The sequence below is a fragment of the Orycteropus afer genome, unplaced genomic scaffold (genome assembly GCF_000298275.1).
Source record: "Orycteropus afer afer isolate SDZICR_OR568_19922 unplaced genomic scaffold, OryAfe1.0 scaffold00802, whole genome shotgun sequence".
NCBI lineage: Eukaryota > Metazoa > Chordata > Mammalia > Tubulidentata > Orycteropodidae > Orycteropus > Orycteropus afer.
In genome coordinates this window covers 314168-319244 of record NW_006922389.1, presented here as the reverse complement: position 1 = coordinate 319244, position 5077 = coordinate 314168, and positions in this window count along the sequence as shown.

Sequence of the window (5077 nt, the reverse complement as noted above, 5' to 3'; positions counted from 1 at the left end):
TTATAAGTATGGCACAGGACTGGGCAGTGTTTTGTGCTGTTGTACATAGGTTCGGTATGAGTCAGAATCAACTTGATGGCACCTAACAACAGCAACAGCAACAGCAACAGCAACAAATAGTATAATTTAATTTTCAAAAGACCTTGAAATCTACAAGTTGATATTAATTATCTAGGCCAGAGATTGACAAATGAAGACTGTTGGTTAAATCCAGTCTGCTACCTGTTTTTTTCATTAAGTTTTATTGGAACACCGCCACTTCCTGTTTATTGACCCATTGTCTTTGGCTACTTTTGTGCTACTTTGAGTGAAGTGAGTGGTAATAGTGAGGACCCTATGGCCCACAAAGTCTAAAATATATACTATCTGGCTCTATGCAGAAAATGTTTAGCAATCCTTGATTCTACATGATGATCTTTAGTACAATTTCATTGACTTATATTGTGTTTTATTTATCATTTATTCTTTTTGGATAATGATATGACAGATATATGTTACATGTTAAAACTTAACTACAGACCTGAAAAGTTAAATTACAGATTTTAGGTTAAGTGCACATTGAATAAAAAGGATTAAAATATATATATTTGGGAATTTATTTTAAGATAAATATAAGTTTGATAAAAGATATACTGAATAAAGACAATAATGAACAGAAAGAACAAAAAAATGAACAAAGTATTATAAGTAACTGTCAGTCTGTCAAATAACCTATTTTTAACTTTTCTTATTATGATATTGTTTACTACTTTCTTATGAAAAAAAAAAAAAATGTAATTAGAGCAGAGTTGATATGCCCTATGGAAATTGATACACATCTTCTATCTTAGGACAGAGAAATTCTACCAAGGTCAGTGAAGATAATTTTTTCCCTTCTTTTAGCTATAACATTATGTTTTTTGTGTCATTTGTACTGCAGTCCCCAGTAATTAAAACAGCAGGTTACAGATGGGTTATTTCGGCATGGACACACTCATTTTCTTGTCCTCAGGCTAGATGGATCTTGCCTTATGTAGACACTACCCACTGTACATAGGCAAGACTCCCTCAGATTGTCCTTGGAGGAGGAAAATAGCCTAAATAGACCTCATTTATTTGTCCCAAGTGTCTTGGTAACAAACTACTTTTGTGACTTCAACAGAATTGTTCCAAACAGGAAAAATAATAATCTTAGGCTTTTGATGTCAATCTGACATGAACCTTACATGGAAATGAAAAAGAAAGAGATTCTTTAATTTAAAAGAAGGTTTAAAAAAGATCTCTTTGAAGTGGGTGTTTATTGGTAAAGTATATTAAACTTTTTTTTTTAGGTTGACTGAAAGATAGGACTTCCCTCTCTAGGTAATGTATTCTATTGCAAAACTTGCCTATAGAGTTTTAGTTAGGAAAATTTTAGGAAGAGAAGAGTTGAAGAAGTTTCAAAACAATGTGTACTTTTAGTTTTGGATGGGAAGACGTGCTATTTGGCAAAGTATCATGCCTGTTATCCACTTATTTCACTTTGTGCAAAGATCTTAACATATACTACATGTGTCCGTTAGATGCTCCAGTTTCTGCTCCTTTCTATAATCAGAAAATCATTCCTTTCTTTTTTTTTTTTTTGTTTCATTGGCAAGTGTATGTTGTTTTTGTTGTTCTGTGCAATTGAGATGATTACAACTCATAACAACCCTATAAGGCAAAGTAGAACTGCCCATAGATTTATAAGATTTCAGAGCATCGTGGAACACAGTTGTCCAATTATTCTATGTATAAAATGTGTAGTTTAAATTATTTATCAGTGTTTTTGAACTCTTATGAGTGTTTGTCACTGTTGTGAGTTCCTTTAGGAGGTCCCTATGTTTAACACTGCAGAAGGTTTAATTAATAGACTCTCTTGATTATAGATATAGAATTTGTTCCTAATTTACAGCTATCATACAGGTCATGAAAAAGGTTTGGCTTACCTGCACAATGCATATCACTGGTTCCCCTTACTATCTGTCAAAATCCTTTCCATCATTTTGGACCCAGTTCAAGTCTCATCTCATTTATGATGATGTCTTGATCACACAGACTAGCTCTCTTCTTCCTCTGATCTCTCAGACCATTGATCATCAACTCAACTCATATGCCTTGTGTTGTCTTTGTTGTTGTTGTTGTTGTTGTTGTTAGGTGCTTTCAAGTCATCTCTGACTCATAGTGACCCTACAGACAGCAGAACAAAACACTGCCTGGTCTTGTGCCAGCCTCACGATCCCTGCTGTACCTGAGCCTATTGTTGCAGCCACTGTGTCTATCTATCTCATTGAGAGCCTTCCCCTTCTTTGTCAACTCTCCACTTTACCAAGCATGATATCTTTCTCCAGGGAACGGTTCCTTCTAACAACATGACCAAAGTAGGTGTGATGAAGTCTGGCCATTCTTTCTTCCGAGGAGCATTTTTGCTGCACTTTTTCCAGGACAGATTTGTTAGTACTTTTAGCAGACCATGGTTATTCTTAGCATTCTCCAACACCACAAGTCAAAAGCATCAACTCTCCTTCACTCTTCCTTATTCTTTGTTCAGCTCTCACATGCATAAGAGGCTTTTGAAAATACCATGGCTTGGGTTAGGGGCACCTTAGTCTTCAAGAAGACATCTTTGCTTTTCATCACTTGAAAGAGGTTTTTTTTTTTTTTTTTTTTTTTTTCAGTAGAGCTGCCCAATGCAATATGTAGTCTGATGTCTTGACTGTTGCTTCCATTGGTATTGATTGTAGAACTAAGTAATATGAAATCTTTGAAAACTTCAATCTTTTCTCCATCCTCCATGAAGCTGTTTATTGGGCCAGTTGTGAGGATTTTTGTTTTCTTTATATTGAGATGTAATCCATACTGCAAATGTATTGGCCTTATCTTTAGTAAACGTCTAATTTTCTTTTTGACTGATAAGCTCCTAAAGTAGTTCTCGGTCTTAGAGTTTTGTGCTTCCTTCATGATGCCTTGAACATACTGGTTACTCAAAATTGACTGAAAAGGCATTCTCATAGAAGACATAAATGGTTGGGGTGATCATCATTTAGGATCACACATATATATTTCAGATGAAAGCTGATGAAGTCATTCCTGATAATGATCACACATATGGAACTAGAAGAATAATCTCTTACAAATCATGTCTGCTTGCTCATTGATTAAACATTCTACAAAAGACAGCTATCTACAATATGAAACCTAAGAACAGTTTCTAAATTTGTCTATGGTCTTTATGGTATCACATTGTTGTTATTAGATGTCATTCAGTTGGCTCTAACTTATAGTGAGTCCATATTCAAAAATATGGTCCATAGACCAAAATATTGCCCTGTATTACCATGCTGGGTCCTTATTAGTTCAAAGTACCTGATATTTACTATTTTGTAATAAGAGAACTGTTGGGATAACTTCCTTCTTTGGAAAACAAAACAAAACAAAACAAAACAATTATGTGAACTATCCAGTCAACATCTAAAGTCAGTGATGCAGGCCTGGAAGGGACCCTATAGCAGAGTTGGCAGTGATGGAAGAAAGCTCCTGCTAGCAAAGCAGTTAAGAGAGGTGACCAAGCTGCTACAATGGTGACAAACTGGACCAGTGAGCAGTCGAGAGGTTAATGGTGGGGAGGCTGAAAACAGAGAGGCATGCACAGCCAAGAGGGGTCATGCACAGACAACAGGGGACCTGCACAGCTGAGAGGGCACTTGCATGGCTTTGAGGAGGCCTGTCCTGAGAGAGCCAAGAAGAAGTGTGCATAGTCAAGAGGAAGCACACACAGCTGAGAGAAGGGCCTGTTTGTTCACTGAGAAGAGCTGAGAGCTGTCTGGCATTGAAGAAGGGAAAGATTTGCTCTCCAATTCGGGGAGCCTTTCAGACATTTTCTACATACTTCCTGATGCTGATTCTGAGTTGTAGCCTGTTACCTCCAAGTTGATCCAGGTTGGTCCACGTTGCAGCCTGTTACATCCTTAGTAAATCACTTAAGTATGAATATGGTCTGTGAGTTTGGTGTTTCCATTGCAACAAATTATCAAACCTAGCAGAGAAGTAGAGAGTCCTATGGAGGGATGGCTGGTATCAGAAATGGTGAAGTTTGAGAGTGAAAGCATTACTGATCTCCAACTCATAGGAACCAGCTTTGTGTTGATTTTTATTCTTTTTGCCCAGAAAACTAGACAAGGCCAGATGCCACAACACAATGTTTCATAATATTGTTTTGAGTGAAAAGGGGGGTAAAAGAAAAATGTTTTTGAGTTGTCTCCAAAGTTACCAGTATTTTGTAATTTTTACCATCTAAATTATTTTTTTAAAGAGGTTAGGCCTCAGCCAAAGAGAAACTTATCACTGATTTGGGTAAGAGCCTAATACAGTTCCATGGAAAATATTTGAGTGCTGACCTCTTTAACAGGCATGTGTTAGTATATTACATACTTTATTATTATATTCTTTATCACAACCTCATTCAGTAGTTTTAGCTTTTTTATCCCATTATTGAATATCAAGGAACTGAGGCTTACAGCAGAGAGTGCAGTATCTGTCCTAAATCCCACAACTAATAAGTCATGGAGTCTGGGTGGAAAGGCAGATACAGTTAATTCCAGAGTCTATCCTTTTTCTTGTCCCATATTGCCATTTAAAAGAATGAGTTGTCTTGCTTATCTTAGTCCCCCCCCAAATGAAAGTTTAGAGGCAGTAGATATGTATGCATTAATAAATAAATGAAAAGGAGAATTTGCAAATATACTGAATGTTATTTAAAACAAACCAGAATATTTTGTATGCAGTCTCTGTAAAAAGGATTTTCCATCTAACAGAAATTGTTAACTTTTCAACGAGTATGGCATTTCCAGCTCATGTTCAATGCATTCTGTATTTGACCTCTGAATCAATCCTCTACTGTTGCATTTTTGCTTAACTTGCCTTTCTCTCTTTTTTTTAAAAAAACAATTTCCCTAATGGATTTTCTTTTACGGTTGTGCTGTTACCAGCATAACAAATGGTCACTTTACAGAGACAGTAAGAGAATGAGAAATAATAGATAGGAGGCTTAGCTAAGGTGTCTCTGTATAAACCCCGGAGC